Here is a 15,870-nt window from a genome sequence, read left to right as displayed (position 1 = left end):
ATCGTTCCTATGGGAGCTATATGATATAATTACCCGATCCTTATCAAATTTTGCACAGTCATTAACAGATATATTAAACTAACAAATGTTTAATTTGAAAGCAATCGCGTCAAAAGTAACGAAGTTATTGACAAAAGTCACTGTTTTCGAAAGATCGTTCCTATGGGAGCTATATGATATAGTCACCCGATCTTGATCAAATTTTGCATAGTCGTTTATATGTGTAATTAACTTAACAATATTAAATTTCATGTTAATAGCTCAGAAAATAACGAAGTTTTTAAGAAAAGTCACTGTTCGCCATTTGTATGGGAGCTATATGATATAGTGATACGATCCGGCTAAATCCGAGATATACAACGCCTGCAGTATATACAAGCCTACATGCAAAATTTCAGCTCTGTAGCTCTTTCGGTCTAGGAGGAGTTTGCGTTGATCCAGACGGACGGACGGACGGACGGACGGACATGGCGATTTAAACTCGTCTCGTCGTGCTGATCAAGAATATATATACTTTATATGGTCGGAGATGATTCCTTCTATGCGTTGCACACTTTTGACCAAAATTAATATACCCTTTTTGCAAGGGTATAATTAGGCACGTACCTAATGATGCTTCTAAGCCCAAAATACATGAAGTACTCTGCAATGATGAAGTACGAAAAGTAGTGACCTTGCGCATAACATACGATTTATGTTTCCTCAAACATGGAAAGGAAGTTATAGCAAGAATTGAGATTGGAGATCTGTACACCAATGGAAATCTAGACTAAGGTCAGTTTTTTCAAAGGCTTGAAAAACAAGCCGGTATACTCGAAATCAAACAACTCAAATTGGCACCGAGTGAAAAGATCTTTGAAACATTTTCAATAGAATCTTTTAAAGAAATGGGCAATAAATTATTGAAAACATTAAGAGTAGTAAGTGACCATTATAGAAAAAGATAAAGATAAAGAAGCAATATTGTTTACATACCATGATGATCCAATACAGGGTGGCCATACAGGCATTACAAAAACTTTGGCCAAAGTAAAAAGATATTATTATTGGAGAAACATGACACGTCATGTAAAAGACTACATTAATAAATGTGAAAAATGCCTAAAGTCAAAAACGACAGAGCACATAAAAACACCCTTAGTTATTACAGAAACCCCCAGACATGCTTTTGATAGGGTAATAGTAGACATCATTGGTCCACTACCAAAATCCGAAAATTGTAACGAATATGCAGTCACTCTAATATGTGACTTGACGAAATACTTAGTAGCAATACCAGTCCCCAATAAAAGCTCTACAACAATCGCGAAAACAATTTCTGAATCCTTCTTTCTGAAGTACGGTCCAATGAAGACATACAAAAATTCAATAAATGACTTGTGCAAATATTTTAAAATAGACAACATTTCGTCTATTGCACACCACCACCAGACCTTGGGTACCGTTGAAAGGAGTCAAGGACATTCAAAGAGTACATTCGATTATATATATCAGTAGATAAAACTGATTGGGACATATGGTTACAATATTTTGTGTACTGTTTTAACACAACCCCATCAGTAACACACAAATACTGTCCCTATGAACTTGTATTTGGTAAACAAAATAATTTACCAATCCATTTTAATAGCATAAATAGAATAGATCCATTATATAACGTAGATGATTATGCTAAAGAAGTTAAGTTTAGATTAGAACTATCATACAGTAGAGCCAGAATAATGTTGGAAAAACGTAAGGAAAACCAGTAAAATTCTTATGACAATAAGTCAGCAGATCTTAAAATAGAAATAGGAGAGAAAGTTTTCTTAAAAAATGAAGCTGATCATAAGCTTGACTCAGCCTATCTAGGACCATTCGAAGTTGTAGAAACATCTAAAAACAACAACATAAAAATTAGAAACAATACAAATAAGATACAAACAGTACATAAGGATATGTTAAAAATTTGCCAAAATAATATAAAAAAAAAAAAAATATATATAAGAAGAACCATCAGTGAGTTTAAATCAAACAAAAATAACTCTTAATAAACCAGCCATTTCGCCAAGAAACACAAAAATGACTCAAACAGTCACTGATTTTTTAAAGATGGCCTCAAACCTTATCCCACAGTTTGATGGCAGAAGAGAAAATCTTCAGAGCTTTATGGACGCATTGAATTTTATAAATTCACTAAAAGGCGACCATGAGGAAACAGCAGTGTGCCTAATAAAAATTAAGTAAGTAAGTCGTCTCGCCGACTTGGGTATACCATACACCAGGTGAAACAAATATTTAAAAATTCGAAAACCAAATGTTGTATGTCCATTAAATTGTTTTAACTTGCCTCATACCATATGCTATCTCGCTCACTCTAAAAACACACGAGCACTCTAGCGCCGCCACTAGCCAACGGCCAATTCTGCCCTTATGGATCGCGTAGCAAAATACGTTCATACGTATATTTTGCATGTTTCTAGACCGATTTCAATCAAATTTGGCAGTTTGATAGAAATAGATAAATAGATAGATTTATTAGTCTGCCAAATTTGATCGCGATGGTCAAAAAATTGCAAGAGCCATTCGGTTTTTTTTAATTATGGAGGCGGAAGTGGGCGAGGCAACATATTAAAATATATATATTCTGCGCGCATACTAAGCCAGTATACATATTAAATTTGGTGACCTTAGCTTTGTTACTTTTCGAGAAAATCAGTTTTGTTTAATTTGCGGGGGCGGAAATGGGCGTGGCAAAATTTTTAAATAGTGAATATCTACGCGTCTATTAAGCTAGGTTACATACCAAATTGAATGTCGGTAGCTGTCATAGTTTTTAAGAAAATCTGTTTTTTGGGAATTCCGGGGGCGGAAGGCGGCGTGGCAAAAAGTTGGAACAATTATTTTCTGCGCGCTAACTAAACGAGTATATAAAACAAATGTTATGTATCTATCTGCTAAACTTTTTAAGAAAAACAGTTTTGTGTAAGTTCAGGGGGCGTGGCCAAAATTCCAATTAACTCTATATATTAACACAGCACACGAGTCTACATACCAAATTTGGTGGCTCTAGCTCTTATAGTCTCCGAGATCTACGTGTTCATACGGACGGAAGGACGGGCGGACAGACGGACATGGCTAGATCGACTCGGTTTTTGATCCTGATCAAGAATATATATACTTTGTGGGGTCGGAGATGCTTCCTTCTGCCTGTTACATACATTTTGGCGACTTTAATATACCATTTCACCCTATGGGTGTATGGTATAATTACAGAATACCACACATGCATAAGGAAGAAATAACTAGATAAGTCGATAAACTCATTAAAGATAAAATAGTTGAATCGTCAGTGTCCGTGTATAATAGTCCGTTACTACTGGTACCGAAAAAGAGTTTACCAGGATCAGAAAAGATACGATTGGTAATAGACTATCGTCAAATAAACAAAAAATTGTTGTCCGATAAACTCCCATTACCAAGAATAGACGATATTCTTGACCAACTAGGCAGAGCCAAATATTTTTCATGTCTAGATTTAATGTCCGGTTTTCACCAAATAGAACTCAAAGGCAAATCGCGAAGCATTAAGTCATTTTCCACTAGCAATGGATCTTATCAGTTTACTTGACTACCGTATGGTCTGAAAATAGCACCAAATTCCTTTCAAAGAATGATGGCAATTGCTTTCTCTGGATTAAATCCGTCACAAGCATTCCTTTACATGGATGACTTAATAGTCATCGGCTGTTCTGAGAAACACTTGCTCAAAAACCTAAAGGATATTTTCGACATATGCAGAAAACACAACCTAAAACTGCATTCAGAGAAATGTTCATTCTTCATGCACGAAGTGACATTCTTGGGTCACAAGTGTACCGACAAAGGAATATTGCCAGATGACACCAAATATGACGTCATTGAAAAATACCCAGTACCAACAGATGCTGATAGTGCTAGAAGATTCGTAGCCTTTTGCAACTATTACAGACGTTTTATTAGAAACTTCGCAGAACATGCACGTCCGATAACACAACTATGTAAGAAAAACGTAGATTTTGTTTGGTCTGAAGAATGCCAAAAAAGGATTTGAATATCTGAAAAAAGTCTTAATAGAACCCACACTGCTGCAGTATCCAGATTTTAGAAAAGAATTTTGCATAATAACAGATGCTAGCAAATATGCATGTGGAGCAGCACTAACTCAAACTTATGGCGATACTTAGTAGCAATACCAATAAAACCGCTACAACAATCGCGAAAGCTATTTTTGAATCCTTCATTCTGAAGTACGGTCCAATGAAGACGTTCATTACGGACATGGGAACAGAATACAAAAATTCAATAAATGACTTGTGCAAATATTTTAAAATAGACAACATTTCGTCTATTGCACACCACCACCAGACCTTGGGTACCGTTGAAAGAAGTCATAGGACATTCAATGAGTACAATCGATTATATATATCAGTAGATAAAACTGATTGGGACATATGGTTACAATATTTGGTGTACTGTTTTAACACAACCCCATCAGTAACACACAAATACTGTCCCTATGAACTTGTATTTGGTAAACAAAATAATTTACCAATCCATTTTAATAGAATAAATAGAATAGAACCATTATATAACGTAGATGATTATGCTAAAGAAGTTAAGTTTAGATTAGAACTAGCATACAGTAGAGCTAGAATAATGTTAGAAAAACGTAAGCAAAACCAGTAAAATTTTTATGACAATAAGTCAGCAGATCTTAAAATAGAAATAGGAGATAGAGTTTTCTTAAAAAACGAAGCTGATCATAAGCTTGACTCAGCCTATCTAGGACCATTCGAAGTTTTAGAAACATCTAAAAACAACAACATAAAAATTAGAAACAATAAAAATAAGATACAAACAGTAAATAAATTTATGTTAAAAATTTGCAAAAATAATTGAATTAAGAATTGAAATATATACAATTTTTTATGGATTCAACTACTATAACTACTTCATTGTATTAGAAATATTTACATTAAAAAAAAAAATTTTTTTGAGAAATTTTTTTTTGAAAACAATTTTTCTAACAAACATAATCAATGATCATTAATTATCATTAGTAGTAATTAATAAATAACTCCATAATTTTACGTTATTTTCCAAAAAGGGGAGGTGTAGTATATCCATACCAAAAATTATTCAACATAAAGGACTCAATTTGTAACACTTTGTTGCAAGTATAAACAATAAGATATGTACGCAAGAAAACATAAGTGTGCACTTGAATATGTTTATGGGTATATATTAATATATTCACATAAACATACTCACATAAATATACAGCTAAACTTGTTCATATATGTATGTACATTTATATATGCACGTGAGCAGCAATGCACAGGCGTAACATGAGCTAGGGCCAAGCCAGCGTGTAAACGCTGACCAAGCACTTTGATGCAAGCGCCCTAAATAATATGTATGTATGTACTGACACTCTCCCTCTCTTTTGTAGCTGTCGACTAAGTTGCAGCATAAGAATATATGTATGTAACAATAGGTTAAGCCAAAGAATATTACTGGAATAAAAATCAATCTGAATATTACTACCAACCAACACTAATGTGTTCGTTTTTAAATAATTCAACCTAAGTGGAACGCGGTCATTACACCAAATTCCATTTCCCCCCTAACATAAAACAACTCAGCCTCGCATCGATTCGATTTGTAGTTGACCTGGTGTACCTTTGAATTGTTAGGTACTAGTAGAAATGTAGAAATGGAAGTTAGCCAAAGAGAGGAAGAGCGAGTTATGAGCCAACCACTGGTGCGCTGGAGTCATTGCCCAGGACATAAATAATCAAACAGTGTCTGAAGAACAAATGAATTACAAATCTGGGGTTGGTACCGGTGAATTGACCTTTTTTGGCTTGCTCGACGTGGCTCTGACGAGGCATGCTGGGAGGTCGTGCTTAATGGCGCGCAATTAAGAGCTAAAGGACTAGAAAGCGCCTCAAGCGCTATGAAAGGAGGAGTAGTAGGGCTGGTACTCCTCTGACGAGGACTTGAAAAAAAACTCTAAGATTTGCTCGAGCCATTTCCTTTGAGGGCTCGTACTCATAACCCCACCGAATGGCGGTTATGATGGTAATGAACTGGTTTGGCACGACTTGGAAATTAGTAAACTCCACAAAGCGCAAAATCAAACGTTTGGAAAAACTTGGAACGATTCCGAAAGCCACAATGAAAGGCCTAGAACGCTTTGAAAATCGAAGAAACTTGGAACGTTTGAGAAAACTTGGATTGTTGCCAAAAAACCCAAAGAATGGCTTGGAACGCTTTGGAAATCGAATAAAAAATCCAAAGATACGAAATGGAAAGTTTGGCATATTTTGTATTCCAAATAAAATCGAAAGATACGACTTGTAACAAATGGAACGCTTTGAAATAAAACAACAGACGTTGAAAATTCGTTGCCAACCGTCACGCGACGTTTTTGGATTTATTTTTTGGAGTAGGATTTCATAAAATTTCTATACTGCAAAGCGAAACGATTGGGACAAGAATTCAACAAAGAATGATAAATTAATTTTCCCGAAAGAGTAGAACTAAGCTTTTGAACCGAAACAGAATTGGAAATCAAATGACGCGAAACACAAATTTTCAACAGTTAAATATTTTTCGACTTAACCTCAACGTGTAGCCTTTATAGCCTTTATATATGAAAGTGTGGATTACTGGTTTTTTTTTAAATCTTTATTAATTTGGATTGAAAATTTTTCTCTTTGTTGTGTGCGAAATGGACTGTATTTGCAAATTTTATAGATGTGTGTATCTGGACTTAGCACTAGATATATTTTTTTTGTAACTTATGTATATTATTGTCATACTCACACACTCTTCTTGCATATAAGATATCACATTAATTTTTTCTCGATTTAGTTAAATATATACATATGTGTCAAATTTTAGAAAATGCGGGAAAAAATCGTGAAGTAGGCGACCAAATATACCGCCTTACATACTGGGCACATTTGAATATTAGGGGTGTTCCTAGTTGTATGGGGGAAAAAATATTAATATTTTTTTTGAGTACCGGTCATTTTTCCCCCTTTTAGTTTAAAAAAAAAATCTCAAAAAAATTTGGGTCCGATCGGATAATGTTAAAAGGGCGCGGAACTCACCTAAAGTTTTCAGTGTGATGATCCCATATAAGCATACATAGCACCACACAAATGTCATAAGAGTGAACGAGATGGCGTTCTATGAAATAAAATGTCAGTACATTGTGAACACTATTGATGTTATACTACAAAAATAAAAGAAGAATAGAATCAAATGTTTCTTTATTAATGGGTTTAACTTAAATTTTGATTACTGACTGACTAGATCACTTTTTGAGGTAGTTTAAACGCATCGCAGTGCTAGTTAGCTACAATGGTTCAAAGTTCATAGATGCACCAAAAGTGGAATCTTTAACTGGCAAAACTATTGCTGAGGCATTTTTTGACAGGCAAGTTAAATGGAATATGGTTGATCAAGTCAATGGCTTTTCCTGGGACCCCACGGCTGCAAATACAGGCTCTTAGTCAGGAGCAGCAGTTCTATTGAAAAAAAAAAAATATCCGGATGCAGTCCAATATTCCTACCGTACCGCCCCCATATGTAAAATGGAAGAAAATGGTTTGTGTATCCCGCACTAGAATACAGGATCTAAACGCACAAAAGCATATGTCCTGAAAGTCACTACCAGGCAGCAAAGTAGACAAAAAAATCTCTGGCCAGATGATAAAAATCAAAATACAACCAGAGGGCCGGGGCTAACTTCGACCGCGGCAAGGTTTGTATACCCTTGCAACTTTTTTGGTAACTTATTCCTTACCTATAGCCATCAAAGTGGAAAAACGTTTAAGCTAAAAGGGCTAATGTATCCGAAAGAACGGCCTACAATCTTAGCATAGGAAATAACGAAGATATTGATCAAAGTCACTGTTTTCCACCGATCGTTCCTATGGGAGCTATATGATATAATTACCGGATCCTTATCAAATTTTGCACAGTCATTAACAGATATATTAAACTAACAAATGTTTAATTTGAAAGCAATCGCGTCAAAAGTAACGAAGTTATTGACAAAAGTCACTGTTTTCGAAAGATCGTTCCTATGGGAGCTATATGATATAGTCACCCGATCTTGATCAAATTTTGCATAGTCGTTTATATGTGTAATTAACTTAACAATATTAAATTTCATGTTAATAGCTCAGAAAATAACGAAGTTTTTAAGAAAAGTCACTGTTCGCCATTTGTATGGGAGCTATATGATATAGTGATACGATCCGGCTAAATCCGAGATATACAACGCCTGCAGTATATACAAGCCTACATGCAAAATTTCAGCTCTGTAGCTCTTTCGGTCTAGGAGGAGTTTGCGTTGATCCAGACGGACGGACGGACGGACGGACGGACGGACATGGCGATTTAAACTCGTCTCGTCGTGCTGATCAAGAATATATATACTTTATATGGTCGGAGATGATTCCTTCTATGCGTTGCACACTTTTGACCAAAATTAATATACCCTTTTTGCAAGGGTATAATTAGGCACGTACCTAATGATGCTTCTAAGCCCAAAATACATGAAGTACTCTGCAATGATGAAGTACGAAAAGTAGTAACCTTGCGCATAACATACGATTTATGTTTCCTCAAACATGGAAAGGAAGTTATAGCAAGAATTGAGATTGGAGATCTGTACACCAATGGAAATCTAGACTTAGGTCAGTTTTTTCAAAGGCTTGAAAAACAAGCCGGTATACTCGAAATCAAACAACTCAAATTGGCACCGAGTGAAAAGATCTTTGAAACATTTTCAATAGAATCTTTTAAAGAAATGGGCAATAAAATATTGAAATCATTAAGAGTAGCGCTACTCCAACCGGTGACCATTATAGAAAAAGATAAAGATAAAGAAGCAATATTGTTTACATACCATGATGATCCAATACAGGGTGGCCATACAGGCATTACAAAAACTTTGGCCAAAGTAAAAAGATATTATTATTGGAGAAACATGACACGTCATGTAAAAGACTACATTAATAAATGTGAAAAATGCCTAAAGTCAAAAACGACAGAGCACATAAAAACACCCTTAGTTATTACAGAAACCCCCAGACATGCTTTTGATAGGGTAATAGTAGACATCATTGGTCCACTACCAAAATCCGAAAATTGTAACGAATATGCAGTCACTCTAATATGTGACTTGACGAAATACTTAGTAGCAATACCAGTCCCCAATAAAAGCTCTACAACAATCGCGAAAGCAATTTCTGAATCCTTCTTTCTGAAGTACGGTCCAATGAAGACATACAAAAATTCAATAAATGACTTGTGCAAATATTTTAAAATAGACAACATTTCGTCTATTGCACACCACCACCAGACCTTGGGTACCGTTGAAAGGAGTCAAGGACATTCAAAGAGTACATTCGATTATATATATCAGTAGATAAAACTGATTGGGACATATGGTTACAATATTTTGTGTACTGTTTTAACACAACCCCATCAGTAACACACAAATACTGTCCCTATGAACTTGAAATACAAATACCAAATAGGTAAACAAAATAATTTACCAATCCATTTTAATAGCATAAATAGAATAGATCCATTATATAACGTAGATGATTATGCTAAAGAAGTTAAGTTTAGATTAGAACTATCATACAGTAGAGCCAGAATAATGTTGGAAAAACGTAAGGAAAACCAGTAAAATTCTTATGACAATAAGTCAGCAGATCTTAAAATAGAAATAGGAGAGAAAGTTTTCTTAAAAAAAGAAGCTGATCATAAGCTTGACTCAGCCTATCTAGGACCATTCGAAGTTGTAGAAACATCTAAAAACAACAACATAAAAATTAGAAACAATACAAATAAGATACAAACAGTACATAAGGATATGTTAAAAATTTGCAAAAATAATATAAAAAAAAAAAAATATATATATATAAAATTTTTTTATGGATTCAACTACTATAACTATTTCATTTTATTAAAAATATATACTTAAAAAAAAATTTTTTTTTTTGAGAAAGAAAATTTGTCTGGCCAGACACAAATAAAACAATTTTTCTAACAAACATACATACATTACTATTAATCAATCATTAATTATCATTAGTAGTAATTAATCAATAACTCCATAATATTACGTTATTTTCTAAAAAGGGGAGGTGTAGTATATCCATACCAAAAATCATTCAACATAAAGGGCTCACTTTGTTGCAAGTATAAACAATAAGATATGTACGCAATAAAACATAAGTGTGCACTTGAATATGTTTATGTGTATACATTAATATATTCACATAAACATACTCACATAAATATACAGCTGACATGACTAAGTTAAACAAGTTACAAGTGCGGTGCTGATTTCGTTTGCTCCGCCAAAAAAGTTCCCAGAATCGATTCTTACGATCCTGCAAAAAGACTATTTAGGAGGCGCCTAGCAGTGTTTTGGTCACATACCTCTGCCAGATTGCACTGGATTCCGGCGTGCTTTGGGCCCATGGACTGGATTTGGTTGATCACCTGGACTCCGAGTGTGGGGAGAGGGGAGGCCCCGCTGCCTTTCTCCCGCCTTTTTCCATACTCGACCCCTTTTCTCTTGCTGTGTGAGTGTGGAATTCATCTTAATTTCTCCAGGTCAACACGTTTCTTGTTGTTGCAACTTGCAAGACTCGGCTTCTTCTTCTCCACTGGGCCACTCAAGCAGCTGATCAACACCAGTGTTGGACAGCGCTAAAGCCAAGGAGGGTGCAGTCGACAGGTGGCGCTTAGGGGATCTTGTAACAAGCGTTACGTTATTCCGTTCCCGCCTTTATTTTCTCAAATTTAAATTCAAGTTCAAAAAATAGGAATAGCGAGTTATAGCAAAGAAAAGCCTGCTTTCCCCAAATATTTGGCAGCAACGAAGGCCATGGACGCAGTTATTGCAGAGGGGGGAGACGAAGCGGCCATCTTTGACAGAAAGCCAAGACTTAAAATGTCGCCCAGAGAGTTGGATTCGGATGTCACCAACACTGAAGAAGTGTCAGCGGGTCCCAATCAGCCATTAGTCTCCGATATTCCGGAACTGGATGAGCTGGTGACAAGCCACGATCTCGGCATGTAACTGCAGGTAACAAGGATGCTATTACGAGAATGTACGAGCTCCAATGACTGCTCTGTCAAAATGCGATTGCCGGCAAACTGGCAGGCAAGCCCATAACGAGCGAAAGAGCGACGCAAATGTCCCCCGAGGCCCCCAAACTGGAACTTAAAGAGCCGAAACCGACTCGAAATCAGCCCAATGTGGACTTGTGCCTACAAAATGGCAATAAAGTCATTCCGAAGAGGCCCCGCGAGGAACAGCCATCAAATAGAAACTCACCAATCGAGAAGCATCGGGCTCACGATAGTCCGTCGACCATGTTTCACACGGCTAACAAGGCCTTGAATGGTCAACGCACCCAGCAGGAATGGCAGACTGTAGGTCAGAAAAACAAAAGACCAAGACCAGACGTCATATTTATAAACTGCGAGGATGCAACCAAGCAGCAGCAAGTCACAGAAGCATGTAACAGGAGTATGGCAAGGCGAGGCACATATCGGCGACACCACACAGCCACGTGTACTGGTGGTCTAACGATATCGCCACAGCTAGAAGAGACTGCCACATAGCGCGTCGCCAATATTCTCGGTCAGGAGGCAGCGATAATGCGGAAACATTGAGGCAGCAGTATAAGGCTAAGAGAAAAATACTCAAAAGAGCAATCAAAGACAGCAAGCGTACGCTATTTCTCGAACTTTGTGAAACGGCCGACACAGATCCTTGGGGAAAGGCATATAATACAATAGTAAAAAAGCTTCATGGGCACAAGCAGCAAGCTCCGAGAGACTCCGAGAAACTCGGTCGCATCGTCTCCAGCCTTTTCCCTCGGCGACACCAGCAGAATATGATGTAAAGATTACGGTGAGAGAGGTAATTGTTGCTGCAAGAACAATCGCAGACGACAAAGCGCCAGGCCCAGATGGTATACCAAGCCGCGCCACTAAGCTAGCGGTGTCTCTGCAGCCCGAGGCGTTCGTAGAACTCTTTATTAATCAGGCATATTTCCAAGCATATGGAAAATCCAGAAACTGGTCCTTATTCCCAAGCCTGATAAGCCACTAGATGATCCCTCAGCATATAGGCCCATTTTCCTGCTCGACACTCTAGGCAAAGTGTTCGAAAGAGTCATCTGCAGCACACTGGAAGTGGCCAAAAGAGAGGTAGGGGACTTGGCTCCGCTCCAGTTCGGGTTTCGCAGAGCACGCTCGACTGTCGATGCCATAAAAACAGTTGTAGACATAGCGGCAAATGCAATTGAAGGCACAAGATGGAAAGGCGTCAAAAATGCATTTAATTCTGCCCGCTGGAATAAAATTCTAGCTGCATTGGAAGGCTTTGGAGTGCCCATGTACCTAACACGTATTATACGTGGCTATCTCAGCAACCGAACTCTTCTGTACAATACCAATGACGGGCCCAGAACGCATCGCATCTCAGCCGGAGTCCCTCAGGGCTCGGTATTAGAACCGACATTATGGAATGTAATGTATGACGGCATTCTTCGTTTGTCGCTAACGGCAGGATGCACGATGGTGTGCTTCGCCGACGACATTGCACTGGTTGTGGTGGCGAAACATCTAAGCCTGGTAGAAACTAACTGCAATGAGGCAGTGTTGATGGTCAAAAGCTGGCTGGACAGGACGGGGTTGGAGCTGGCGGCAGAAAAAACGGACGCAGTGCTAGTCAATAGCAGAAAAGAGGTGGAGACAGCCCCAAACAATGGAGAAGGCAGCTCCTCATGACAGTTCTTAAATCCGTTATTTTATATTCATATCATTCATATCAACGCTCTCGAGGAAGACGGACGTGTTTTTTTTAAGCTCCCGCGTTTTAACTGATTTTATAATTTTTTTTATTTTGTGTTATCGGCATCGCGATCGAAAATTATAATTATAATATTAAATCTAACTTCACCATATCACTCGTTTGCGTTTTTGTGTGTTTGTGTTAATAATTTTTAACAACCTTAATTCTGTTAAAACCTTTGTTGGTTTTTTTCTTTTCTTTCTCTCTTTCCCACCTTTTTTTTTTTTTTGTAAATCACAAGCAACGCTCATTTGTTGTTGTCTTGAAATTTCTGTGAGTTCTTGTTGCAGTGTTTTTGTTTTTGTGATTTCTAGCTCCCGCGCTCGCGCTCTTTAACTTATTTTTTTTTTCTCTCGTTTTCGTTTCACTTGTCGCCGTTATTTGCGCTCATACTGCAGTCTGTTGTGTGTCTGTAATTTAGACTCTATAGTGCTCTCTTTATCTTTTAACCCTTGTGCACCCTCAATATCTCGCTTTCTTATTATTTCTGCACCTCAGAGTGAGTTATATATTTTAATACCAATACATATCTCATTTTTATTTGTTTGGTTACTAATTCATCTAATTAACTCATAATGCCTGTCTGTTCGGTTAAAAATTGTTTGCAGCCCGCCCCACCCCTGAATAGTTTTATTTACTGTTGGTTGTGTAAAACTACAGTACATGTTAAGTGCGCCGGCTTTACATGCAGGGTAAAGGATCTTTTAGATCAAAAAAAGGGTCTCAAATGGGGATGTGAGTCATGCCGTATCGTGGAAGATGAAATGGAACTTTTCATGCGGCAAACAAAGGATAACCTGATGAGTCTGTCCGCCAGTTTTCTTAAACTCTCGCAAGAGTTTAAAGCTGTCGAGTCTCAGTTTAGTAGTTTAACGCTACTGACTGAGTCTCGAAAGCGTAAGAAGGCAGGAGAACAGACTTCTGATTTGTCCTTGTGTTTGCCGGTCTCCACATCTATATCGGTTCCGACGCCTTCTCAACCAATGCAAACTCCAATTCCGCAGACGATGTCTGTAGTGTCCGTTTTGTCTGGGCAAGAATCTACACCCATGGATTTTGCCGATAGGGATTCTAGTGATAGTAGTGCCGGAATGCCACTTGTTGCAACTGATGCTACAATTAATGCGGTAGCTGATGCAATACCTGCAATGCCGAAACCATTGGTGGGAGTACCACCTAAAAAACACATTTTTGTTTCGAGACTTCTCCCTGATGCTACATCGGATGATGTCATGGCCCACATTCGGGCTAAACTGAATGTCTCCAATATATTAATAGAAAAGTTCAAATTTTCATATTCTAGAGAAATTTCATCTTTTAAAATCAGTGTTCCAATTGAGTTCTTTGACTGTATCTGCAGTTCTAGCTTCTGGCCGAAAAGCTTAATTGTGAAGGAGTTTACATCCAGAAAAAAGAAGACACGGGGCCAAACAAGGATTCCTTCACCATCTATTCCTCTTTCTTCCTCATCTATTCCCACTCCTTCCTTATCTATTCCTTCTTCTACTCTATCAAAAAACTAACAACTTCCTTCTCTGTCGGCTATCAGAATGTCAGAGGCCTTAATACTAAACTTACTAAACTCTTTGTAGATAGTCTGTCTTTTGATTTTGACCTAATTGTCTTTACTGAGACTTGGTTAAAACCTGACGTTTTTGACGCCACAGTTCTACCCTCAAATTTCAATATTTTTAGACGTGATCGTACTGATCGTAGGGATGGTGGAGTTCTTATTGCTGTAGATTCCGCCCTATCATCGGGTCTGATAACAATACCTGTCTCAAGTACTATCGAATTTATATGCGTTAAGGTAACTTTTAGTCGTTTTTCCATTTTTGTTACCTGTTCTTACATTCCGCCCCAATCGGAATGGCCAACCTATTTACTACACTTAGATTCTATTAAATTTATAGTTGAACTACTTTCTGACAGAGACTTATTAATTGTCCTAGGGGACTTTAACCTGCCCACTATGACTTGGTCAACAGTTAATGGTAGCAAAACGTTGCTGCCCTCTGGGTGTCATGATTTTATTGATGGTCTGCTTGAGCTTTCGTTGGCCCAGCTAGTTCGCAAAGTTCGGTAGCTAAGGAACTAATGACGATTAAGCCGGTATACTCACCGGGCCCAGACGGTATTCCCGCTTGTGTCCTGAGGTTCTGTGCGGAGTCATTGTGCTCGCCTTTACTTAAGCTTTTTGAGTTGTCCGTTACACTGTCCGAGTTTCCAACTATATGGAAGGATTCGTTCATTTTACCTCTTCACAAATGTGGCAATAAATCCGACGTCACTAATTACAGAGGAATTTCTAAATTGTCAGCGATACCTAAACTGTTTGAGAAAATTATGACGTCTCAAATACAGCATTTATGTAAATCTATTTTTTCGCCATACCAGCATGGGTTTGTCAAGAATAGGTCTACCACAACTAACCTTTTACAGTTTACATCTTTTGTAATCCAAGGTTTTAAGAAACAAAAGCAAACTGATGTTATATATACGGATTTCAGTAAGGCTTTCGATTCGGTAAACCATGCCTTACTATTACATAAGCTGAATTTAGTTGGCTTTCCGGATGCTCTGCTTGCTTGGATTTTACAATATCTAAGCAATAGGAGGCAGAGGGTTCTTTTTAGGTCCTCTCTTTCTAAGATCATTTGTGTTGAATCCGGAGTCCCACAGGGCAGTCACCTTGGCCCATTATTATTTACCATTTTTATTAATGATCTCCCCACCGTTCTTTTAAATTCCAGAGTTCTTATGTATGCCGATGATGTAAAAATCGCTAATCGCATCGTAGACTCTCTCTCATGTCATACCTTGCAAGCTGACCTGAATGCTTTTCAGGGGTGGTGTAGGACTAACTTGTTATCTCTAAACTGTTGTAAGTGCAAAGTTATGTCTTTTTATAGAGGTTCTCCCCAATTAACGAGTTACTTTTT

This window comes from Drosophila willistoni, unplaced genomic scaffold, assembly GCF_018902025.1.
Source record: "Drosophila willistoni isolate 14030-0811.24 unplaced genomic scaffold, UCI_dwil_1.1 Seg531, whole genome shotgun sequence".
Taxonomy (NCBI): domain Eukaryota; kingdom Metazoa; phylum Arthropoda; class Insecta; order Diptera; family Drosophilidae; genus Drosophila; species Drosophila willistoni.
Note: the sequence above shows the minus strand (reverse complement) of the source record.